Here is a 27,458-nt window from a genome sequence, read left to right as displayed (position 1 = left end):
GGACACCGCCGCCACATGCACTGCTGAACGGGACACTGCAGCCACCAGCCCCGCTGAACAGGAAACCGCCGCCACAAGCACCGCTGCCAAGGACCCCGCCGCCACCAGCCCCACTGAGCAAGACACCGCCGCCACCAGCACCGCAGGCCAATGAGTGCCAAAAGCTCCGACACTACGGAGGCCGCCACGAGCAGGATGAAGCACTCTGGGCACCAAGCCCCCTCCAGAACCAGTGGAGATTGACATCCACTACCTCAGTCTGTGGCAGGATGAAGCACTCTGGGCACCAAGCCCCCTCCAGAGCCAGTGGAGATTGACATCCACACCTCAGTCCATGGCAGGGATGAAGCACTCTGGGCACCAAGCCCCCTCCAGAACCAGTGGAGATTGACATCCACTACCTCAGTCCTTAGCAGGATGAAGCACTCTGGGCACCAAGCCCCCTCCAGAACCAGTGGAGATTGACATCCACTACCTCAGTCCTTGGCAGGATGAAGCACTTTGGGCACAAAGCCCCCTCCAGAACCAGTGGATACTGTTATCCACTTGAGAGACTGTGGCTTTGCACTCCCCAGGATGCAGCAGTGGGTAAACCACCCACTGTAAAGACTTGTGAGACTGTGGCTTTGCACTCCCCAGGATGCAGCAGTGGGCAGACCACCCACTGTAAAGACTTCTGAGACTGTGGCTTTGCACTCCCCAGGATACAGCAGTGGGCAAACCACCCACTGTAAAGACTTGTGAGACTGTGGCTTTGCACTTCCCAGGATGCAGCAGTGGGCAAACCATCCACTGTAAAGACTTGTAAGACTGTGGCTTTGCACTCCCCAGGATGCAGCAGTGGGCAAACCGCCCACTGTAAAGACTTGTGAGACTGTGGCTTTGCACTTCCCAGGATGCAGCAGTGGGCAAACCATCCACTGTAAAGACTTGTAAGACTGTGGCTTTGCACTCCCCAGGATGCAGCAGTGGGCAAACCGCCCACTGTAAAGACTTGTGAGACTGTGGCTTTGCAATCCCCAGGATACATCAATGGGCATGGAGCCCCCTCGTGGATCTGCCGTTGTACACTCATCCAGCTGAGGTGCCTCCCTTCCCTTCCCCCTGAGGTGCCTGTTGTATTTCTATCTGATGCCCCTGCAGTGTTCTCTCCATTTTGATCGGGTATCTTGTGTGGGCCTCGCCCATGCATTTTGGGCCCAGTGGTCCACGGACTTTAATGGTGGAATACCTTGGACTTGTATTATTGGTGTATATATTTGTTTATAGTGTAAATATATATATATATATTTTTGATTACTGTATTTTAATAGATCACAAACGTTCAACTCATTTCCTTTTGTCCTTTTATTCTTCCGGGGGGGATGGGGGTTGTAAATGTAATGTATCATGTACTTGTGCGTGTGTTGTAGTGGGTGAGGGTGGGGGTGGGGGTGTTGCGTTTGTGTGTCACTCTTTTTTACCTCCCCCCTCCCCCGTGTCGTAGGTGCAGTACTCACCCTGGTCTTCGCCGCCGTCTTTGATGTTCTTGGTAGAGGAGCAGGAAGACAAAGGCTGGGAGTATCTGGAGTTCGGGTTCCATGGTGTCCTGATTCCTCGTGAGGTGTGTAGAGGTGAGCGTTTTACCTTCCAAGTCCTGTTTCCGCCGTGTTTTTGTTCGCGGTGAACCCGCCCCGGAAAAGGTGGCGGATTGGACTGTTGTAATACAGTGGGCGGAACCTTGTCTTCCGCCTGTCTGTTGGCGGTTACCGCTGCGGTGTTTGTTTGTACCGCCGTGGCGGTCGGAGTGTTAAAGTGGCTATCTATGTTGGCGGTTTCCGCCACGGTCGTAATTCCATTTTTTTTACCGCCGGCCTGTTGGCGGTTTTTACCGCCGCTTTAACACCGACCGCCAGGGTTGTAATGACCACCTAACTCTTGCTATTTACCTTATATATTTTAGTAAACTGCATGTCGGTATAAATGCAGTAATGGAACCAGACCTGAAGATGCAGGAAATTGCAGGGTACTTTTAATTTTGCAGATTTTCCAGAATGACATTAAAAAATGAAAAAAAAATGTGCAAGTCGGTGTATGTTATTGTCATACTGGTACAAAGAACAAACACAATAAATAGATACAAAATATAAAACAATCCATCTAATGGGAGTAGTCAGTGGTTTAAATTAATATTAGACTTTGTGGCTGAGGTCAGGTTTGCTATAAGGGACCTGCAAGTAATATCCATGTTGTGTCTGGGCCACGAATGACAACATTGACAAAATTTTTTAAGAAACCTGAATAAATACAAAAATAATGTACTGTTAAAAATTAAGGTGTTAATCACTGAAAATGTAAGCATGGTATGAATAGTGTTTTCATTACTCATCAGCACAGTTATACTCAGAGCAAAATAACTTCCGACAGAATCCAATAGTCCATGTTTCACAATGCAAAGCGAGCTACTTTTTCAGAACACCATCATTGTTGTCTTTAGTCTCGGGAGCTGACCTTGAAAACATTAAGAGACTTGTTCGAAAGCGGTCAACTACGTACTTGAACATGAATTGAGGAGTCACCAGCTCCTGGTAACTATCCACTTGTTTTTTACAATACTTAGGGGCACATTAATACTCTGTTTGCGCTGAATTTGCGTAATTATTTTTACTCAAATTTGGTGCAAACTTAACTCCATATTTATATTTGGACGCTAGGCCCGTCTAGCGTAACATATTTGAGTTAACATCATTTTTTGGATGCGTGAAACCACTTTGAGTCAATGAGATGCAAGGTAGTCATTCTGCCCAAAAAATGGCTCAAAGCCCCTGGCACCATATTTATCCTCCAGTGCAAAAAAGGTGCACGGATGGGAGGCGGGCCTGAATAATGGCACTAAGCCTGCTAGCGCTATTATTTAACGCCTGGGTCAGAGCAGGCATTAAGTGAGCTGTTGACCCATTTCCATGGTTAAACACCATGGAATAGGCCAACAGGTGCCCTCCCAAAGCCCTAGGAACACTCCCAGCCATACCAGAGGGACACCAGAGGATGGGGGACCCCATCCCAGGTATGTAGGGTAAGCAGAGGTAAGTATTTTAAAATATTTTTTGAAGTGCCATTGGGGGGGCTGAAATGGGCCTCCCCACATGGCACTGGGTGCAATGGCCATGCCCAGGGGACACTGGTTCCATGTGCTGGCCTTTGGGGTGATGGGCATGACTCCTGTCTTTCATAAGACAGAAGTCATGTGTCATGGAAGGTTTTGTGTCAGCAAATGAAGCTACACTGGTTAACGTAATTTTTTTGCCTCTATCCAGCCTAGCGTAATTTTGTGAGGCAAGACCCCCTTCCCCCTTACCGCCACCCCCACCCTGCTAAAATCATTTTACCAGACGCTAGCCCACCCTTAGTGCCTTGCAGGATTCCATAAATTTGGTGCCTGGCTAGCACTCTTGAATGGCGCAAGTCGGTGCTATATTTTTTGACGCAAAACTGAGTTTGCTAGTTTTGCGTCAAAAAGTACAAATATGGGCCTAACATAGCATATTTCAGCCAGTCCTTGAATCCGGGGGCGGTGCTAAAACACGTTCTTAAAGTATCACCGCTTGTCTGTTATCATTAATAAGGTCAGGGAAGCATACCTTCTAATAGAAACAGGAATTATGTTAACATATACCAGAAGGGGTGTTTGCCACAGAAACAACAGTTAAAGTCCTGAGGCCCTGATTTATGCTTTTTGCCGCCAAACTGCGCGAACGCAGTTTTGCAACAAAAAGTATAGCACCGGCTTGCACCATTCCACAGCGCCAGCCAGATGACATATTAAAGGAACGGCGCAAGCCGGTGCAAAACTTGGGCTAGCGTCTTTAAAAAAGGCGCTAGACGGGTGGAGGTGACGGCAGGGAAGTGGGGTTGTAAATCAAAAAATGTTGCTAGCCTGGTTAGAGGCCAAAAAATGCCTCTATCCAGACTAGAGCCATTTCCTGGCACACAACCACCAAAAACATGACTTCTGTCTTACGAAAGACAGGAGTCATGCCCACCACCCCAATGGTCAGCACAGGGGACAAGTGTCTCCTTGGCATGGCCATTGCACTCTGTACCATGCAGGGTGCCCCAAGTTAGGGACGCCAATGGCACTGTAAAAAAAGTTAAAAAATACTTACCAATGCTCACCCTACTTACCTACGATTGGGTGCCCCATCCTCTGGTGTCCCTCTGGTGCCCGTGTTCCTGGGGTTTGGGGAGGGCACCTATGGACCTATTCCATGGTTTATAACTGTGGAAATCAGTCCACAGGTCCCCTAACGCCTGGTCTAACCCAGGTGGTAATGATGGTGTAAAGCAAGCTTTGCACCTTTATTTAGCCCCTCCTCCCACCCGTCTGTCATTTTAGCACGGGGTGTATATATGGGGCTATGGGGATAGCACCATTTTTTAGATGGGAACGCCTAACTTGCATATCATTGACACAAGGTAAGCCAACAAATGTGGCAAACCCCTATATTTTGATGTTAGACATGTCTAACGTCAAAATATAAATATATGGAGTTAGGTTTGCGCTGAATTTGGGTAAAAATAATAATGCAAATGTAACTCAAACAGATTATAAATATGCCCCTGAATGTGATTTTTACCAGTGACCTATGGGCACAGCCATGACAAAAGTAAGAACTATTCATTACAAGCTTTGCTACAGCTCTCGTTGTCCCAGAGGGACAGTGTTTACAATGTTGCAAGAGTGTACATTTTTCTATGCAAGAATATAATGTTTATCAGCCTCAGCCTGTAGTTAGGGGAGAGAGCTCCAGCCAAGGAACAGCAGAATTTCCATTCTCATCCATTACATGCTCTACCAGTATTGTGGATCACTTCTTGTTCACTGTAGGGTGAAAATTGGAGCTTCCCTCTGTGTTGAGTTATGTAACCGGGACACTAATTTACAAGTTAAGGTAGTGTCTATAAACATTGCCGGGAATGGTAATGCATTGAGATGGAAGGGAAAATCAACAAGATCCACGGAGTAAAAAACACACTGGGTCTTATTTACAAGCCCCTTGGGCCAATATAGCGTCACTTTTTTGTGACACTGCAGTGGCGTAAGCAGTCCCCTACTCTGCACCACATTTACAAACTGGTGCAATGAAACCATTGTGCCAGTTTGTAAAGCCCTGTGACAGATTATTTCTGCGCCAAGTATAGTGTATGTAGAGTGGACGTTTCAATGGTAAAAAGCACACAGAGCTGGCTCCATGAAATTTACTACACTTCACGTGCCATTCTGCGCCTTCACAGCGTCACTTTTTTAACACCTGCTCAGACCAGGCATTAAAGTGTCACTGGGCTTTCTAACAATGGACCCTCCTTGCATTGCTTTTGCAACAACAGATGCACCAGAATTTCTGGTGCATCTGTGGAATAGTATGCCATGAAGCGCTGTATCATAAATATATGGCATCAATAAGGGGTCTGAGGCTGACGCTAGAAAACTGGTGCATCACTACTGATGTACCGGTTTCTAGTAAATGAGGCCCATTGAGTTATGTGTGGTCAGGCTTATCTAGGATAGCAGATAATGGAAGAAAGTAATCAGCCGGATACAAGTCTCTTACCTTGTGCAACTTCAATTGCTTCAACTGCTTACTCGTCTTGGATTCCCAGGACAAGAGAAGAATGGGACTATCAATAATGGTATTCCAGGAGCATATAACTGATCAAAATGGGCCTGGCACTGAAGTCTATACTAAGTTCATGCCATACACCTTACAGTGATTAGTTCAAATACGTCGACTTATGTGTATTTAAAGAGCAGTGCTTAACAGAGTGAGTCTGACCACATTAGCCTCAATAGACATTTATAGCTGAAAGAGTGTGGTGATACCAAAATTGTGCAAAGGGAACCTGAGCCAGAGATCTCTCTGTTCGAATGGGAGTGTCAGCATTTCTCAACATAAGCATGCTTGCTTGGCTGCCAAACCAATTTGATCATACACGCCCTCAATGTTTTGAAGAAGTGCTTGTTAAGATTTAGAGATATATTTAATAAATGCAGAAACTTTGTAAGAAAAACCACCTAGGCAATGGCTAATGTACTGACCTGTGACAGTGGCAACTATCCAGCCAGTAGTCTGATCTTCCAACTTTGCAATGCCAGTTCCATAGATCTGAAGAACGACAGTTTCAACATGTCTGCTAACCTGAATTGCTAGAGATTTAATCAATGCATAACACCACTTCAATTAGTATTTGAGGGTACACACATGTGAGGACAGAGTGAGAGGAAAAACATCTGTTTTAGTCTAGCTGATAAATATTCCAGACAGACAGTATAATCTAAGGAAAAAATGATGAGATAATGGCCTCAAGATCTCTGACAAAAAGTGTGACATAATTGCCATACAAAGGTAAAAAGAGACGCTGGGCTGTGAAACTGAGGGCCTCATTTACAAGGCCATAGCGGTACACTGCAACACTAGAGTATAATTTTTTGATGTTCTGGTGGTGCGGTGTACCAGTCCATATTTACAAGGCCATGCAAAGCCTTCTTTCATGGCTTTTAATAAGCTTGTAAATATGGACCTTTTTCATGCAGAACATTGCATGATAGGGGTATTCCATGAGTGTTGCTCAGGGTTTACCTATGCAACACCCATGAAACACAAAGGAATCTGATGCATTCCCAGATTTACAAGTCTGGGAATGCGTCAGCCCCTGCACCACCTCAGGGGTGGTGTAAGAGTGATACAACAGGGAGAAATATCTTTATTTCTCCGCTTTTTTCCTCTATCTGCAGCACCTTTTGTGATTGTTTTTGTGCAGGAAGGTGTCCCTTCCTGCACAAAATCAATGATCGCCACAACACAGGCACCCTTGCACTGTGGTGCAAGGGCACCTTCGTTGGTGCATGGCAGCAATTTGTGTGCCAGTGCAGGGGAGAGGAGAAAAATGCACTTTATCTTGCAGATATGGTGCAATTCTGCCTTCCCCGGTGGCCCAGGGTAGAACAGCAACACACTTGCTGTGCCTCCTTTTTGCCAAGGGCATTGTCAATGAGGTTATGAGATTCTTATGCTACTGATGTTGCCTTATTCTGGCAGCCCGTGGTTCCATCGCAACTGCAAATACTATGTGCAACGGAGGCCTCCCCTGCCTGGTCCCCCTGGATATAGGATATAGGTATGAAGTCTGAAACTAATCTTTTCTGTTTGTGAGATTCCAAAGGTTTGATATAGAATAGCTGCTTCATAATGATGAAATTCTCATTGAATCTGAGTCATTGAAATAATTTAGAAAGGTACAGCCACTCCAACGAGTTGTGGCATTTAAAACCCCTTGCCAAGCCTTAAACGCCCCTTTTGTTACATATGTCACCCCTAAGGTAAGTACTAGTTAGCCCGTAGGGCAGGGTGCTATGAAAGTAAAACGCAGGACATGTACTTGTAAGTTTTACATGTTCTGGTAGTGAAAAACACCCAAAGTCATTGTTCACCATTAGGAAGCCTGCTCCTTTCATAGGCCAGCATTATAAGTTCCCTTTTATGCTTTTAAGTGGTAATTTTTGACCTGAGAGGGATAGACTTGTCATGTTTGGTATGGATGGAATGGTAGTGAGAAATCCTAATTATTGGTGAAATTGGATTCTACAGTACTATTTCAGAAATGCCACTTTTAGAAAGTAGGTATTTCTCTGCACTTACTGCTATCTGTGCCTTACAACCTGTCTCCAATCCATGTCTGATCTGTGCTGGTTGACAGCTCCTCTTGTGGATTCCACTGAGACAGCCATAAACACAGGACACTCAGCTGTATCTGTATTCATCTGCATAGTGATAGGTCTTCCTTGGCAGGGAGGGTGGAAGGGCTCTCACTTAGACTTTAAAGGCTAGTGGCCTGCCATTAGGACCACCCCGCCAACATCGTGGCAGACAGGGCAGGGTTGAAAGGGGAAGTGGCGCACTTCAAAACCACTCTTCGAAGTCTCCTCCACTTCAAAGGCACATTTAGGTATATACTGGGTCCCCTCAAATCAGACACTTCTAGACCTACAAGTGGACTCTGTCAGAAGGTCTGCCATGCTGCCTAAAGGACTCAACTGGATTGCTTTTCTGGAAAGACTGCTCTCCAGCTTATTGTCCTGCTGTCTGCTGCTCCCTGACTCTGCTGGAAGGACTTTGCCTTTGCCTAAAAGTGATCTCCAAGGGCTTGGACTGAGCTTGCCTCCTGTTAAGAAGTTTTAGGGCCATCGAAGACATCATTAGAGGCAGAAAATTCACTGCACTGGAAAACCAACACAACAACTGCAACAATCAATGCATTACCTGCAGAATCAATGCAGCGCCTGTCTCACAGCTTAAAAATCACTGAGGTGCCTCCTGAATCAATGCATTACCTGTTTCATCATCACAGTGCATTTTGGATTTTCTACACATTGTTCCATTGGCATCAAAGTATTCCTTCATCAAAGTAAGGAGCCAAGGCTTTTGCACCTGGAAATCGATGTATCACCTTGCCCATGAGGGAAGAATCAACACCACACAAAAATCAATGCATTGCTTTACTTTCTGATGCATCACCTCCTCTGCGGCCCTCTGTGTTGCTATTTTTGGCACATCCAATGTATTTTGCACTGAAAAGATACACCCATTGATTCTTATGGATTAAGACTTACCTAAACTTCTAAAAAGTGATATCTTCACTTGTGCTTATTGGATTCTTGTTGTTGTGTTCTTGTGTTTTTCAGATACATAGTATCTATATCTCTAAACTGGTGGGATTGCTTTTTGGTGCTTTTTTCACTCTGTTACTTTATGAGTTATTGCACAACTATTTTACACATTGCCTTTTAAATTAGCCAGCCTTCTCTGTGCCAAGCTACCGGAGGGTGAGCACAGGATAATTTTGGTTGTGTTGTGACTTACCCTGACTAGGATTTCCGTCCCTACTTGGACAGGGTACATACATCTGACAACTAGAGATCCCATTTTCTAAAGGCTTCCTTGCTAAAGTAGTTGAGTTCCCCACCCACTTCCCTCCTGTATTTTCCAAGCTTAGTATAAATGTTTGCCAGGATATCTGTGTGCCAGATAGAACACTATTGTGCCTCAAGATGGTGAAGCTCTGTTTCTAAGCAGGGGGTATAACTGCAGATTTTTTTACTGATCACTACTTGTTTAGACAGACAAGTACAGAGTTGAAGGTCCAGTGAATACTGGGCCTTGTGACCAAATTATCACTTTGAGCGCATTAGTCTATTGAGGGCAAACACACTTCATCCTTAAAAATGGGGCCTAATAAGGACTTTGGGGACAGCCTCCAACTGAATGCCCAGTGTTGCGCATCAGGGAAGGACAATTCAAGTAGAACCAGGGCATCATTCATTAGTGTCAAAGGCATATTTAGATCTTGTGTAGTATAAAGCCTAACATCTTAAGTGACAATCCAGTAGCCAAACCTTGAGCAAGAATTATATGCAGTGAATATACAAGTGCTTTCCATAGCCTCAGGTTTTCGACTGCGCCAAATGTCAATAAGTGCATGCAAAGTCATAATGTCACTTATATGGGATGCAGGTTCAGAATTAGGATGCTGTGCTATCCCTCATCTATCAAGGAAGAAATCTAATGCAAAATTGAAATCCCCCCCCCCCATAGTATTCACCACAAGATTGACCTACTTTACAGCCACCCATCAGTGTTGGAAAAAGTCAGGGCAGTCAGCATTTTGGCCATAAATGCAGATGATCATGAGGAGTAGGCCTCTTGGACCACCAGGTAGTATAGCAAACCTTTCTAATTTGTTGTGGCTGTAAGGGTACATTTTCCAGTAAGAATAGCAACCCTCTGACATACCAAGACTAATTGGCATCAGCTTTGACATTAAGCTATATTGCTGGAATTGTGAAGCAGTACAGTTAGTCCGGTGAGTCTCTTCAGGAGACCAATGTGAACCCTGTTCCTGATCAAGAAAGTTAAAACATGGTGATCTTTTTTACCGCTACATACTACAGACATGCAAAGTAATTAGGTTGATGGGGTGATAGATAGCATAGTACGTTCATTACAGATGTGATGGTCTCAAGTATGCCTGAGACATACAATTTCAGCTCTACATTAATTTCAACCCGAAAGCACCATATATATGTGTCAAACAAATTGAGTTTTCAGAAAAACAGCTCCCAAGTATTCTGATCAACTCCAAACAACGGAGATGGTAAACAGCCCCTAATTTCTGTCCTCCTAAATATGGATAATCATTATTTAATTTATAGTAATCAAATCACAACATAATCCTATTCAACCAGTGCAGCAAAATACAATTTAGCCCATGTACTTATGTGGATCATGTTCAGTGATAATTCCATGGTTAGTCAAGTTTCAGTGTTTAATTGGTGTCTAGATGTCTAGAGAGAGAGGGAGCCTGGGATTACAATAATTGATGGTGAGCTAAGGAAGAAGCAGGATTCAGCGTAGATGACATGTTGAGTGCCAGCTAAGTATGAAATGGAATGGGCATTTGCTGTTGCCAAATCAAAAAAATGAGGGTGCACCAGATTCAGTCATTATCACTCAGGTGGGGCAGGTCATCTGCCTCATCATCATTATCGTGGAAGGGATAAGGGCAAATATTTTTGTGCAGGAAGATTTCAGCCTACTTTGGACTACTGAGCACATGCTGCTTGTCCTTGAATGTGACCCACAATTTAGCTAGATAAGGTAGAGATTTTGTGAAACCAGCTGTCTGAAGGCATCTCTTGATGGGGAGGTATTCATGTCTATTTTTGTGGACTGCAGCGTTAATATCAGGATAGATGAAAATTGTATTCCCTGATATTCAGCAGCTCTCTTTTTATGAGCCACATTAAGAACTAAGAGCCTGATTTATATATAGGTGGACAGGATATTCCGGCACAGATGTGAAGGATATCCCATTCACCATACTATGGAGGACGGGATATCTTTTACATTTGTGACAGAGTATCCTGCTCACTGAAATATAATTCACTCTAAGTTGTACTACTTGAAACTGAGCAGCTAGCTAAGGTTAGGTGAGCTGACACACCAGTTGGGGGAACCATTCGTAGAGACCTATGCATTCTTTCATTTGAAAACATAGGAGAGAATGCAACATTATCAAAAAGAGCCTTCAGTGGGCATTTTACATAGTCCTATCCCCAATTCATGCAGTTGAGAGTTCACTGGGCCTCAAGTTCTTCATTGCCACCAGTGGTCTTTTGATGCAGTAATTTTTCTTTTCTCCGCCACCAGCAGAGTCTTTAGCATCTGATACATGGTGCTCCTGATTATCAATACGATTATTGTGTTCGTCAAGATGCTCCTTCCTTCTGTCTAGGTGCTCATTTATATCGTCTATCTTAGAGTCAATGGCTGCATGACTGTGCTCCATGTCAAGTAGAAGAAAATAGAATGCTTGCTCCAAGTGTGCATATTTGTCAGCCTGAAATTAGGCAACTTCAAGTTGTCAGCTAACAATCAAGTGGGCAATTTGCCTTTTATCCATCTTCATGTATCTGACAGAGAAGGAAGCAGAATTAGAGCAAATGGGCACCAGGAGTTCTGAGGTTCTGCAGTAAGAACAGCACACAACCCAATGAGAGGCCCAGATGAAATCAGTCAGTTGACAAACTTAAGATTTGGAGCAAAGTGGCCCAGCAGGTTGGAGCTCTCTGTCTTAATCCACTGGAGGGGGGAGCTCTGCCACACCCAACATACCAGGAAAAATTAGGGGACAAGAGGAGGATTCTCTGAGGAGCAGCCACCACCGTGTGATGCACTGGCCCCAGAGCTTTCCTAGAGCCCAGATTAAAGAAGTGCCAAGTAGTGATATATGGGGCCCGCGTTCACACCTATCTAAGCCTCTGTCGTCCTACCCATCTTTCCATGTCCCATAGGACCCCACCTTGTGGTGCAGCTGGAAGCTGCAACAGGGAGAACAGAACAGCCACTGAACTCCAGCAGAATAGGTCAACCACACTCAGGCAGCCAGTGAAGCCAGTGCAAAGCACCCCTTCAGAATTCCTGGTCAGGTCCACAAATGCCAGTCTCCACAGTCAGCTGTCACAATGTGCCGCCAGAGGATGTCTTGAGTGTATATGTTATTGCCACCTACCACACTGCAGGCCAGTTGTTCGCCGTGTTGAGAGCAGGTCATGACAACTCCTACCTTTGTTTCAGTGAGATCGCTACAGTCCTTCAAGGTATGATTACTCAGCTTTTGCTTATTGCCTTCCAGTGTTGAAACTGTAATTCAAGGTCTGATGCTGAATATGCCCTTAATCAGCATAAATGACAGATGGTTGTACTGTTTGGGAGAGCCTCACCAAAGTGTGCCCATCTTGCGGACCCGCTCTTTGATGCCCCATGGGAATAAATTAATTTAAAAACACACTACAAATAAACTTGAATGCTGTGTCAGGTTTAGTATATGATGTATTGGATTACGTAGTGAAACTAATCATTTACTCAAACAAGGGTGACATTGAGTACATCGTAAGCCAGGTTGATTTCAAAGAAGAGGCACTAAGGGGGTCATTACGACCCTGGCGGAACAAGTCCGCCAGGGCCGTGGGACGCGGTGGCACCGCCGACAGGCCGGCGGTGCCCCGCGGGGCATTCTGACCGCGGCGGCTCAGCCGCGGTCAGAGAAGGGAAACCGGCGGTCTCCCGCCGGTTTCCCGCTGCCCCAAAGGAATCCTCCAAGCCGGCGCAGCATGCTGCGCCGGCATGGGGATTCCGACTCCCCCTCCCGCCATCCAGTTCCTGGCGGTTCTCCCGCCGGCAACCGGATGGCGGGAGGTGGAGTCGCGGGGCCCCTGGGGGCCCCTGCCGTGCCCATGCCTATGGCATGGGCACGGCAGGGGCCCCCGTAAGAGGGCCCCTAAAAGTATTTCAGTGTCTGCAAAGCAGACACTGAAATACGCGACGGGTGCAACTGCACCCGTCGCACCTTCCCACTCCGCCGGCTCTATTACGAGCCGGCGTCATCGTGGGAAGGGAGTTTTCCCCTGGGCTGGCGGGCGGTCTTGTGAAGACCGCCCGCCAGCCCAGGGGAAAACTCGGAATACCCTCCGCGGTCTTACGACCGCGGAGCGGTATTTCGGAGGGGGGAAGCCTGGCGGAATGAGGGCCTAAATGTTTTAAGGTGTAGTGTGAGAGGTTGCTTTAATATTATCTATATGTGCATCTGAATCAGTTACATCTATGCCCTCCATATGCAATGACAATCTAAAAATTGCCAAAACTTTGTTTGGATGTGCCAGTAGTACCTAATAGAGCAATTGTTTCTATGGAAACAAGAGTAAAAATACTCTCAGATTTATACGTTACACTTTGACAAAAGCAACATTTTTGCAGTTGGCAGCTTCCCTAAAGACAAAAGTAGATGAAGAAACTTGTATACTCCCCATCTTGGTTAATATGAAATACCTGAAAAATTGTGCAAATGGAAAGGAAAAGGAAAGATACACAAAGGAAAAAAGAGCAAAAATAAAGGAAAGGAGCAAAACATATAAGAAAAACACACACAACAACAACTCACCAAGATGATGTTAGTAAACACTTTTGAAACACAGGTGGAGCTATCTGTTAGGCAAATGTGGCAGGTAATATGCCAGTTTTACTCACTAAGTATACGACTTACTGAATGAAAACAATCAAAGACATTTAACCTCAGCAGTGACAAACATAACCACAGACATTAAGAAAGACAACAGAAATTGGCACATGTTTCAATTATAATTAAAGAAGCAGTACCATGATCTTGCAGGAACAATCAATGTGAGCGGCAGAAGCATTAAGGTGTCCAGAAGTGTATGATGGATATTTTCAATCAGTTAGAAAATGAAGGCATGACCATGGAAATACATCAGTATTAAAGTAAGCTAGGGACACAAGTAATCCAACTGTTGTCATGTGCAATAAACAAACATTGGCTTTGTAAAGTTTGTTTATATTAGTGTACCATTGTGATATGATGTGCAGTTTTAGCGACTGAGGTGAAAATGAGGTTCACTATGTTGCATATGAAAACTGCACTGGGCACGTACAGGCAAACCTATGGATTAGAGAGGTTGGCAAATCATGTATCTTAACTATGCTGGAATAAGTAATTTAAATACTTTCAAGTACAGACAGATATCTCTAGATGCCAAAACATACACAATGATTCCCATGATATTCCACATAAGGCTTTAACATTACTCCATGTCAGTAAAGTGCTACCTGAAGAGCACTCTAGGCTGACATAACTACAGCAACAAACAAATCATGGTAAGAGAACATTATCCCATTAAATTAGGAAATGCATGCTTACTAATATTGGATCATACATTCTCACTATAGAAGCAGGCTACAGTAAAAAGATAAAGATACTGTAAGATAGGTAAATATCCCATGCGATCACTTGACGTTTTGCTATGTGGTTGTATAGAATGGCAATACAAATATTTTCCTGGAAACGTAACATGTAGTTCAGGATTTAGATAGCTGAAGAAAACAGAATAAAGAAGAATTGAAAGTTCCAAACCAAAGTGTGATAACCATCATTAGTATGCATAATTGTTGCATTGTCAAGACGCATATAAATGTACCTGTCTAGCAGTACAATAAAGTACCCTCCAAAAGTTTCTTTGATAGGAAGTTCTTTTTATACCAAACAGATTATTTTTTCTCCTACAAGGAATTCAGTAATGATGAAGAACAAATGCCTACACTTAGTTTAATTTCAAAACGAAGCTCCTATGTGGTTGAACAAGTCTGTCAGAGAAGCTTTATAAAAGCATTTAAAAAAGTGATTGCCTCTTACTTTTTGAATCAGTAAATGTAAGTCATGGCACTAAATGATTGCAGACATCAGAGTAATGTGCAATACCTAGGGCCACTGTAACTATGCAGCTGGTGAGAACAAATTTATGTGGCAGGGCTGAGTAAATTATGTGACTAGACACATTTTTAGATATTAATATGTCATTATTTTGTAATTTTACACTTTTTAATATTGTCTGGGCATTGGTTATACTTCATTAGTACCAGTTTAAGATCAAATATAGGAATAAGCAAAAGAAAGGCACCTAGTCAACCTTTGCAAAAGACCTTCTAATACATGAAATGTGTTGCTACATTTTTTATAACATTTCAACAGTTTGAGGTTGAAACAATTTTAATTGTTAAAATATGCATATTATGCAAAAGATAATAGATTGTGTGACATATGTGTTAAATCTATAAGTATGCAAAAAAACACAGTGGACACACAATCACAAAATTCCATTAGCCCTCCCTGGCAATAGTAAAAAGACAAAATGGGAGAAAGAAAAAGAAAGGTAGAGAGAAAAACAATAAGAGAGACAAAGAGTCGCAGAAATTGCAAGATACAGAACAAATACAAAATGAGCAAAGAGTGTGCTGGCCAGAACTAGACAAAATTAATTAATAGGAAATAGGGGATAAAAAGGAGACAGACTGAGGAAGAAAATACAAAAGAAAGTAACGTAACATAAAAAGATTTCCAAGTAAAAGGAAAACAGAAACAAAGACATTAAGAGACGTGTAGAGATACGGAAATGGAGATGGTATAGATACAGAAACAGAGAGTGACAGACAGGGTAACAGTGGGAAACAAATGGAAAGTGAGAGTGTCAGTTGCAGAAATATAATTTAAAAGAACCATAAATAACACAGAGAAACAAATACATTAACAATAAAAAAATAAAAATAAATATAAAAAAATACCGGAAAGAAAATAAGGGCTAACAAATAGTAACAAACACACATAAGGCAACAAAAACAGTCACCCTTTAATAAAAAAGAGTTAGGGTTTTTTGGGAAATGCTAATAAAATGATAAGCAAGGCCATAAAGCTAAAACAAACAGTAGGAAAAAGCCAAAGGAAATATGAAAAATTACTACCAGGTGAAATCATTAGTCCCATCATGGAAAAACACAAGCAAGTAACTAAACTGACAATGCACAAATGTCTATGAAACAATCGTGAACATTCATCAAAAGCAACCTCGACTTTAAAACAAGAAACACAGAACAAAGAACCAAAATATATATATTGAGGGCTCATCTATAATACTACCACTCCATCCTGAACATCAGTATGAAAAGCGTTGAACTTTGGAAGGATCATATTTACTATTCCCATTCCATCCTTTAGAAGGGTGAGATTTGCTGTTCCAACTCCAACCTACCCAACAGTAGTAAAAACACTGGTCTTTTGAGGATATCAACTTAACTTTTGCCTCTTCAAACTGACTAACAATAGGTAAAGTGTTAGACTTTGAAAGATTCATATTTACTATTCCTATTATCTCTGAGCATCAGTAGGAAAGGTGTCAAACTTTGTGGATGGCGCGAGTCACATTTACTATTCTCACCAGTAAGGAAGTGTTGAAAAAATGTATCATAATTATTCCAAAGTATATTTTTGAAATTCATCGCAATGAACATTATTATAAAAAATATTTTAACAATGTGTAACATTTTTTAATTCTTGTTTTTAAAAAAGCAACCAACTTCTATAAACAACAAAATACTCTAATAAATTACCTAAAAATATAAAAAACATATTGCTAGAAATGGGGTCTCTAGTTGGCAGAGGTATACACTCTTGTCAAAGTAGGGACCACAATCCTAGTCAGGGTAAGTCACACGCATTTGAAATTATTCTGTGTCCACCCCCTGGTAGCTTGTCACTGAGAAGCCAGGATTAACTAAGAAGGTAATGTGTAAAGTATTTGTGCTATAAATCATACAGTAACTGAAAACACCACAAAAATACACCACAAAGATATATACAAAATGATAATATTTATCTGAATGATATAAAGTCAAAACGACAAAGATCCAATATGCACAAGTTGAAATATCACTTTTAAAATATTTAAAAGAGTATTAACCCTTAGAAATAAACAGTTGTTTCTTTTTTACACACAGTCACTGGCATGCGTAAAAAATAATAATGCATCGAGACCACAGAGGAGAAGATGTGTAGAAAAATAAGGTGTGAGTCAGATTTTCAGACGCGGCACAGACAAAGCGTAATTTCTTTCCACGCCGCAAGGGGACTTGTGTTGTTTTTTGGTGGGCAGTCTTGGTTCCTCACTGTGATGCGGAGATATTTTGACACCCATGGATGCTGCAGGGAAAATCCTTGACATGCTGGAAGAAGGCATGGGTGCTAGGTCGATCCGGTATGTGTTGTGTCAGATTTTTTCATTGCAAGGCAGGCTCTTGGTCGAATTTCCACTCGGGAAGTTGGGCTGTGTTGTTACGGTCGGCTGGGCAGAGATTCCTCTGTCGCAAGGAAGGCTTTGTGTCACTTTCTGCAGGCTTTGCATCGATTTTCGATGTACAAGAAATTTGTTTGAAGAGATGAAGGGGGTCATTCCAACCCTGGCGGTCGGTGTTAAACCAGCGGCCAAACCGCAATCAGGCTGGCGGGTAAAAAGATGGAATTCCGACCCTGGCAGAAACCGCCAACAGAGACCGCCACATTACCACACCGCCTGCCACGGTGCCCCACAAAAAAACAGCGCGGCGGTCACCGCCAACAGACAGGCGGGAGTCAATGTACCGCCCACCCTATCACAACACACCAATCCGCCACCTTTTCCGGGGCGGTAGCCCCACCGATAAAAACATGGCGGAAACAGCCATTTCAAACGGAAAACGCTCACTTCCATACACCCCACGAGGAATCTGGACAGCATGGAACCCGAACTCCACATCCTCCCAGCGATTGTCTTCCTGCTCCTCTACCAGGAGCACGAACGCCGGCGCAGAAGACAACGGTGAGTACTGCACCTACGACACAGGGGAGGGGGGAGGAGAAAATATTACGGGGACACACATACGCGACACACCCACCCCCACCCTCACCCACTACAACACACACATCAATGCACAGTAATACATCACAGTTACCCCCCCCCAAACCCCCTGGAAGAATGCAAAGACAAAAGGAAATGATTCTAAACATTGGAATATATTGTATTACTGGCTGAATTATGTATATATATATATATCTACACATCAAAAACACTTATATACATATATGTACAAGTCCGAGCATGTAGCAGGCATTGTCCGTGGACCACTGGGCCCAAATCACATGGGCAAAGCCCACACAGGATACCTGACTCCAACGGAGAGAACACTGCAGGGGCATCAGATAGGAAAACTACAGGCACCTCAGGGGGAAGGGAAGGTGGGGCACCTCAGCCAGATGAGTGCACAACGCCAGATTCACGAGGGGCCTCCATGGCCACTGTTCAATCTTGGGGAGTGCAAAGCCACAGTCTCTCAAGTCTCGACAGTGGGTGGGTTGCCCACTGTGCCATCCTGGGGAGTGCAAAGCCACAGTCTCTCAAGTCTCTACAGTGGGTGGGTTGCCCACTGTGCCATCCTGGGGAGTGCAAAGCCACAGTCTCTCAAGTCTCTACAGTGGGTGGGTTGCCCACTGTGCCATCCTGGGGAGTGCAAAGCCACAGTTTCTCAAGTCTCTACAGTGGGTGGGTTGCACACTCTGCCATCCTGGGGAGTGCAAAGCCACAGTCTCTCAAGTGGATGCATGTCTCCACTGGTCCTGGAGGGGGACTGGTGCCCAGAGTGCTCGTGCAGCCCTGCCCGACACAGATGCGGGCCTGCCGCTAATGGGCCAGCGGTGCTTGAGACGGCGGTGCCCAGTGCAGCGGTGCTTGAGACGGCGGTGCCCAGTGCAGCGGTGCTTGAGATGAAGGGCCCAGTTCAGCGGTGCTTGAGATGAAGGGCCCAGTTCAGCGGTGCTTGAGACGGCGGTGCCCAGTTCAGCGGTGCTTGAGATGAAGGACCCAGTTCAGCAGTGCTTGAGATGAAGGGCCCAGTTCAGTGGTGCTTGAGATGAAGGGCCCAGTTCAGCGGTGCTTGAGACGGCGGTGCCCAGTTCAGCGGTGCTTGAGACGGTGGTGCCAGTTCAGCGGTGCCCAGTTCAGCGGTGCTTGAGATCAAGGGCCCAGTTCAGCGGTGCTTGAGATGAAGGACCCAGTTCAGCGGTGCTTGAGACGGCGGTGCCCAGTGCAGCGGTGCTTGAGACGGCGGTGCCCAGTGCAGCGGTGCTTGAGATTAAGGGCCCAGTTCAGCGGTGCTTGAGACGGCGGTGCCCAGTTCAGCGGTGCTTGAGATGAAGGGCCCAGTTCAGCGGTGCTTGAGACGGCAGTGCCCAGTTTAGCGGTGCTTGAGACGGCGGTGCCCAGTTCAGCGGTGCTTGAGATGAAGGGCCCAGTTCAGCGGTGCTTGAGACGGCGGTGCCCAGTTCAGCGGTGCTTGAGATGAAGGGCCCAGTTCAGCGGTGCTTGAGATGGCGGTGCCCAGTTCAGCGGTGCTTGAGACGGCGGTGCCCAGTTCAGCGGTGCTTGAGACGGCGGTGCCCAGTTCAGCGGTGCTTGAGATGAAGGGCCCAGTTCAGCGGTGCTTGAGATGAAGGGCCCAGTTCAGAGGTGCTTGAGACGGCGGTGCCCAGTTCAGCGGTGCTTGAGACGACGGTGCCCAGTTCAGCGGTGCTTGAGATGAAGGGCCCAGTTCAGCGGTGCTTGAGACGGCGGTGCCCTGTTCAGCGGTGCTTGAGATGAAGGGCCCAGTTCAGCGGTGCTTGAGACGGCGGTGCCCAGTTCAGCGGTGCTTGAGATGAAGGGCCCAGTTCAGCGGTGCTTGATATGAAGGACCCAGTTCAGCGGTGCTTGAGACGGCGGTGCCCAGTGCAGCGGTGCTTGAGACGGCGGTGCCCAGTGCAGCGGTGCTTGAGATGAAGGGGCCAGTTCAGCGGTGCTTGAGACGGCGGTGCCCAGTTCAGCGGTGCTTGAGATGAAGGGCCCAGTTCAGCGGTGCTTGAGACGGCAGTGCCCAGTTTAGCGGTGCTTGAGACGGCGGTGCCCAGTTCAGCGGTGCTTGAGATGAAGGGCCCAGTTCAGCGGTGCTTGAGACGGCGGTGCCCAGTTCAGCGGTGCTTGAGATGAAGGGCCCAGTTCAGCGGTGCTTGAGATGGCGGTGCCCAGTTCAGCGGTGCTTGAGACGGCAGTGCCCAGTTCAGCGGTGCTTGAGACGGCGGTGCCCAGTTCAGCGGTGCTTGAGATGAAGGGCCCAGTTCAGCGGTGCTTGAGATGAAGGGCCCAGTTCAGAGGTGCTTGAGACGGCGGTGCCCAGTTCAGCGGTGCTTGAGACGACGGTGCCCAGTTCAGCGGTGCTTGAGATGAAGGGCCCAGTTCAGCGGTGCTTGAGATGGCGGTGCCCAGTTCAGCGGTGCTTGAGATGAAGGGCCCAGTTCAGCGGTGCTTGAGACGGCGGTGCCCAGTTCAGCGGTGCTTGAGATGAAGGGCCCAGTTCAGCGGTGCTTGAGACGGCGGTGCCCAGTTCAGCGGTGCTTGAGACGGCGGTGCCCAGTTCAGCGGTGCTTGAGATGAAGGGCCCAGTTCAGCGTTTTTTTAGATGAAGGGCCCAGTTCAGCGGTGCTTGAGACGGCGGTGCCCAGTGCAGCGGTGCTTGAGACGGCTGTGCCCAGTGCAGCGGTGCTTGAGATGAAGGGCCCAGTTCAACAGTGCTTAAGACGGCGGTGCCCTGTTCAGCGGTGCTTGAGATGAAGGGCCCAGTTCAGCGGTGCTTGAGACGGCGGTGCCCAGTTCAGCGGTGCTTGAGATGAAGGGCCCAGTTCAGCGGTGCTTGAGACGGAGGTGCCCAGTTCAGCGGTGCTTGAGACGGCGGTGCACAGTTCAGCTGTGCTTGAGACGGCGGTGCCCAGTGCAGAGGTGCTTGAGACGGCGGTGCCCAGTGCAGCGGTGCTTGAGATGAAGGGCCCAGTTCAGTGGTGCTTGAGACGGCGGTGCCCAGTTCAGCGGTGCTTGAGATGAAGGGCCCAGTTCAGCGGTGCTTGAGACGGCGGTGCCCAGTTCAGGGGTGCTAGAGACGGCGGTGCCCAGTGCAGCGGTGCTTGAGATGAAGGGCCCAGTTCAGCGGTGCTTGAGATGAAGGGCCCAGTTCAGCGGTGCTTGAGACGGCGGTGCCCAGTTCAGCGGTGCTTGAGATGAAGGGCCCAGTTCAGCTGTGCTTGAGATGGCGGTGCCCAGTTCAGCGGTGCTTGAGACGGCGGTGCCCAGTTCAGCGGTGCTTGAGACGGCGGTACCCAGTTCAGCGGTGCTTGAGATGAAGGGCCCAGTTCAGCGGTGCTTGAGATGAAGGGCCCAGTTCAGAGGTGCTTGAGACGGCGGTGCCCAGTTCAGCGGTGCTTGAGACGACGGTGCCCAGTTCAACGGTGCTTGAGATGAAGGGCCCAGTTCAGCGGTGCTTGAGACGGCGGTGCCCTGTTCAGCGGTGCTTGAGATGAAGGGCCCAGTTCAGCGGTGCTTGAGACGGCGGTGCCCAGTTCAGCGGTGCTTGAGATGAAGGGCCCAGTTCAGCGGTGCTTGAGACGGCGGTGCCCAGTTCAGCGGTGCTTGAGACGGCGGTGCCCAGTTCAGCGGTGCTTGAGATGAAGGGCCCAGTTCAGTGGTTTTTTAGATGAAGGGCCCAGTTCAGCAGTGCTTGAGACGGCGGTGCCCAGTGCAGCGGTGCTTGAGACGGCTGTGCCCAGTGCAGCGGTGTTTGAGATGAAGGGCCCAGTTCAACAGTGCTTAAGACGGCGGTGCCCTGTTCAGCGGTGCTTGAGATGAAGGGCCCAGTTCAGCGGTGCTTGAGACGGAGGTGCCCAGTTCAGCGGTGCTTGAGACGGCGGTGCACAGTTCAGCTGTGCTTGAGACGGCGGTGCCCAGTGCAGAGGTGCTTGAGACGGCGGTGCCCAGTGCAGCGGTGCTTGAGATGAAGGGCCCAGTTCAGTGGTGCTTGAGACGGCGGTGCCCAGTTCAGCGGTGCTTGAGATGAAGGGCCCAGTTCAGCGGTGCTTGAGACGGCGGTGCCCTGTTCAGCGGTGCTTTGCCATGGCGGTTTTGGACTATTCAGCAGCACTTTGCCATGGCGGTGCTTGCCCTGTTCAGTGTTGCTTTGCCATGGCGGTTCTGGACTGCTCAGCAGTGCTTTGCCATGGCGGTGCTTGCCCTGTTCAGCATTGCTTTGCCATGGCGGTTCTGGACTGTTCAGCGGTACTTTGCCATGGCGGTGCTTGCCCTGCTCAGCGGTGCTTTGCCATGGCGGTTCTGGACTATTCAGCGGTGCTTTGCCATGGCGGTTCTGGACTGTTCAGCTGTGCTTTGCCATGGCGGTTCTGCACTGTTCAGCGGTGCTTTGCCATGGCGGTGCTTGCCCTGTTCAGCGGTGCTTGAGACAGCGGTGCCCTGTTCAGTGGTGCTTTGCCATGGCGGGTTTGGACTGTTCAGCGGTGCTTTGCCATGGCGGTGCTTGCCCAGTTCAGCAGTGCTTGAGACGGCGGTGCCCAGTTCAGCGGTGCTTGAGATGAAGGGCCCAGTTCAGCGGATCAGGCCATGGCATGCAGGTCATTTGCCACCTGTGCTGTGGCTGGCGGGCCTTCCTGCCCATCTGTCGGGTGGCTGGCGGGGCGTTCCTGGTCTGCAGTACCGTGCCTGTTGGTGTCCTCCTGCCCACCAGGGATGGGGCTGGCGGGGCCCTCCTGGCCAGCTGGGCTGATGGCGCTCTCCTCGGGCGTGCTGACCTTCCCAGCCTTCCCTGTTTGTCTGTGGCCCTTCCCCACCTTGCGCGGTGTGCCACCTGTCTCCACACTTCGTGCCGGAGCCATGGTAGGGATTTTAGTGCCTGGTGTTTTCACCCTCTCGCGCTGGCCGCTGACTATTTTCGGGTGTTTCTCCAGGGGTGGGCTGCCCGTGCCTTGGCTCCGTACTGAACTGGCTGCCCTTGAGGGTGGGGGACTCCACAGTCCATGGCAGACTGTCATCACAGGGCCCAGTTTTGTGGTGGCTGAGGTGCTGACTGGAGTCCTATGAGATGGACGGGGTGGGGGTGTTGTAGGAAAGAGGTTAAGTTTGGACAGGAATAGCAATTTAGGACCAGTGGGACAGGTAGGTGTAGTGGGTATGGGAGTGGAGGAAGAGGTTGTGGTTGTAGGAGTCTTAAGTCTGGTGTCTTTGGGTGCAGGTGCTTGGGCTGGAGGCTGTCGTGAGGTGGATGGCTGTTGGGTGGGTGGCTGCCTGCGTTTGTGTATCTTGGAAGAGGGGGCCACAGACACACTGGGAGAGGACACAGGGGACGTGTAAATGGTAGTGGGGGTGGTGCATGCACGTGTGCAGGGGGTTCTGGTGTGTGTGCTGGTGATGGACGTAGTGGCTGAAGATGTTGTGCATGCAGGTGTGAGTGGAGACGTGACAGGGAGGGAGGAGGGAGACGAGGAGGAGGGGGACACAGTGGAGGCAGTGGGTGTTGGTATGTCTGTATGGGGATGTTGCTTGTGTGACTGCTTGTGTGATGTGTGGTACTTATGTCTGCCTGAGCTTCCCTTGGGTGTTGAGGTGTGTGCAGGCTGGTCTGATGGTGTGTCCGGGATAGGCAGAGGTACAGGTGATAGGGTCTGGGTGGAGGAAGTTGGAGGGGGGAGGCTAGAGACAGGGACAATTGCTGCCATCAGTGCTGAGGCCAGAGTGTTGAACGATCGCTGAAGGGCAGCCTGACCAGAATGAATGCCCTCCAGGTATGCATTACTCTGGTGCACCTCTCTTTCGACACCCTGGATGGCATTCAACATGGTAGACTGCCCAACAGTGAGCGTCCACAGGAGGTCAATGATCTCCTCACTGAGGGCAGCAGGGGTGACTGGGGCAGGGCCTGAGGTGCCTGGGGCAAAGGAGATGCCCACCTTCCTGGGTGAGCGGGCACGGGGCAAACGCTGAGGGGCTTCTGGGAGGGCGGTGCTGGTGCGCTGGGTGGCGGCTGTACCTGTTGTTGCTTGGGGCACGGATGTTGCCGCCACCACAAGGGAGCTTCCTTCAGAGGACGAGTCCGTGTCACTTATGTCTGCCCGAGTCCCCGCTGTGGAGCTCCCCTCGCCCTCCGTCCCACTGGTGTATTCGGAATCCGTTGCATGGCCCTCCAGGGCCATGTGGGATGCAGCTCCCTCGTGCTCCGATGCCACTTCTCCTCCGCCTGATGATGCTACTGCACACATGAACAGGAAAACCACAAAAAAGGGGGGGGAGAAAATAAAGACATGTTGAGTGCATGCATTGGTGACACCGTTGGCGGAGAGGACAGACACAGAAGCCCCCTGCACTACGCCGCGCACTTGGGGTCCACTACTCAATCCGTGTGACATGGCCTACAAGCCTATGGACGACATCTGCACACATAGATGACACAGGGCCATGAATAGCTGTACTTGGCACCCTACAGAGGTGGGGGGCGGGGGCACAGGGCCATGCCTTACGGAGGGGCCTAGCCTACAGAAATCGCCCTGGCCTAGGGAGACCCACAGCCCTCCTCCACCACCCAGACACCTCCACTGCGCGCAAAGTCACCAGAATGAGAGTGTACTCACCCCCTTGTATCTGCTGTGATGTCCTCATGCGCACATCCAAATCGGAGTAGGCCACCAACAGGATCCGGGACATCAGGGGGGTCAAAGTCCGACTGGCACCCCTCCCACGTTGGGAGGCCATCCCCAGCTGAGCCTCCGCCGTCTTCTTGCTCTAGCGTCGGATGTCCTCCCATCTCTACCGGCAGTGGGTGCCCCGTCTGTGGTGGACCCCCAGGGCCTGGACGTCCTTGGCGATGGCACGCCAAATGTCTATCTTCTGGTGGGCGCTGACCTATGTGAAATGTACAGGGGGAGAAAAAGAGTCATCACCTTCTGCACCCTCAATGTGAGTGGCCCCCCATCCCTACCCTTGCCATGTGGCACATCCTGTCATCCGTCGTTTGATGCATGTCTCATTCGCTCCCCTCCCCACCATCTTTCATCCACCCGACTCAGCACAGGCATTGCCCCCAAAGCATGGTCCCAGTGTACTTACGTGTTGGTCTGGAGGACCGTAGAGTAGCGCATACTGGGGGAGGACCCCATCCACGTGTTTCTCCAATTCCTGAGCAGTGAAGGCAGGGGCCCTTTCCCTAGTCGCATGAGCCATTGTCTCTTCCAGACCAAGGTCACAGCAGCACTTGCAGTGTAGGTCCTCTCCGGTCGAAGATCAGGTATCGAGTGATTAAGCTGATAGAAAATGGCGGTCACGCCCGCGGCGGTGCGTACAGCGGCAGTGCGTACCACGACCGCCGGCGCACATCGTCATTGGATTCTGAGACCCATAGGGTTCAATGTTAACCAATGCTGTTTTGCGCCGCGGTCTTCGACCGCCTACCGCCACGGTGTGCCACGCCAGCGCATTTACCTCACAACCCATTGTCACACTTCACAGGTCAGGCAGCCGCCATTTCAAGGGCCCGCATGGCTTACTTTTAACTGCGTCACACATACCTAAGCCTTGCATCAACACTCCTACAAACCATTCAATGCATTGGGAATCGTGTTATGTGCAAGCTGTGGTTACGTACCTGTGGGTTGATTGACTCTGTGCTCACTGTTGTCCTTCATAGGCACCGTCCGCTGGGGCATGCGAGGAGATGGAGGAATCTTCCTGTGTACAGACCGCTGGTAGACCTGTCGACAATGGAGGAAAGACATGTCATACTGACATACAGGCTTGACCGAGCCACTATTCAGGAACTGTGTGCCCAGCTGGAGCCAGACCTGATGTCACCCATCTGCCAACCCACAGGGATCCCACCTCTAGTGCCGGTGCTGTCAGTACTCCATTTTTTTGCAAGTGGGTCATTTCAAACAACAGTGGCCATATCATCAGGGATGTCCCAGCCTATGTTTTCCAAGGTGTTGTCCAGAGTGTTGTCTGCCCTTCTGAAACACATGCAGAGCTACATTGTTTTCCCTGAGGTGGGGGATTTGTCTACAGTGAAGGGTGATTTCTATGCCCTTGGACATATCCCCAACATCATAGGTGCCATTGATGGGACCCATGTGGCTTTAGTACCCCCTAGCAGGAGTGAACAAGTGTACAGAAACAGAAAGAGTTATCATTTGATGAATGTACAGATGGTGTGTTTGGCAGACCAGTACATCTCCCATGTTAATGCTAAGTTCCCTGGCTCAGTGCATGACGCGTACATCATGCGGAATAGCAGCTTCCCTTACGTGATGGGTCAACTCCAGAGGCACCGTGTGTGGCTATTAGGTGACTCTGGTTACCCCAACCTGTCATGGCTACTGACCCCAGTGAGGAATCCCCGGACAAGGGCAGAGGAACGGTACAATGAGGCCCATGGGAGAACTAGGAGGGTGATCGAACGGACCTTCGGCCTCCTGAAGGCCAGGTTCAGGTGCCTCCATATGACAGGTGGATCCCTATTGTACTCACCAAAGAAGGTGTGCCAGATCATCGTGGCCTGCTGTATGCTTCACAACCTGGCTTTGCGACACCAGGTGCCTTTTCTGCAGGAGGATGGTCCAGATGGTGGTGTTGCAGCAGCTGTGGAGCCTGTGGAGAGTGAAGACGAGGAAGCCGAAGAGGACGACATAGACAACAGGAACACAGTAATACAGCAGTATTTTCAATGACACACAGGTAAGATTCCAACCCGGCATATTACATATACTTAACCCCTACTACCTCTCTACTGTCTGACCTTTTCCCCCAGTGTATGGTAACTGAGTTGTGACTTTCCCTTCCAATTTCAGAGATGTGGGCCATACTGCGTGACATCTGCTTTATTTCCCCATGGACTACAGCTGTGTGACAGTGGTATGTTGGCATCACAATGTAAATATGCATTTTGGGACGGTAATGTCTAATACATTAGTACAAAATCACAGCCAGACTCCTGATTGTTTTGTGCAATAACTGTGTTTATTTCAGTGCTCTATATTGGTGGGTGATTGCAAATCGGTGAGGGGTGATGGTGGAGGATTGTCCATGGCAGAGTCCAGACTATTAGTATCACAGGTGCATTGTCCAAATGCCTGTGGAAAGTGGAGCATGGGCAGTATAAGAATGGACAGGGTGACAATGTGGGACAGTGGGATGACAATCAGGGAGGTATCCTTTCCTGGCGGGGGTCTTGGCATCTTACTCTGTCTTCTTTCTGGATCTCAGGGCCCGCTTGCGGGGTGGTTCTCCTTCTGCAGGGGGTGGGGTGCTGGTGGCCTGTTGGTCCTGTGGCGGGGCCTCCTGTCCACTAGCGCTGGCAGAGGTGGTAGGCAGTTCTTGGTCCATGCTAGTGTCAGGGGCCCTTTGTCCTGCCACAGTGTCCCGCAATGTGGTGACTACCTGATTCAGAGCCCCTACAATGGTGGCCAGGGCAGAACTGATGTTTCGTAGTTCCTCCCTGAACCCCAAATACTGTTCCTCCTGCAGAAGCTGGATCTCCTGAAACTTGGCCAGGACCGTCACCATCGTCTCCTGGGAGTGGTGGTAGGCTCCCATGATGGAGGAGAGGGCCTCGTGGAGAGTGGGTTCCCTGGGCCTG

This window comes from Pleurodeles waltl, chromosome 8 (assembly GCF_031143425.1).
Source record: "Pleurodeles waltl isolate 20211129_DDA chromosome 8, aPleWal1.hap1.20221129, whole genome shotgun sequence".
NCBI classification, from domain to species: Eukaryota; Metazoa; Chordata; class Amphibia; order Caudata; family Salamandridae; genus Pleurodeles; species Pleurodeles waltl.
This window is presented reverse-complemented; position numbering follows the sequence as displayed.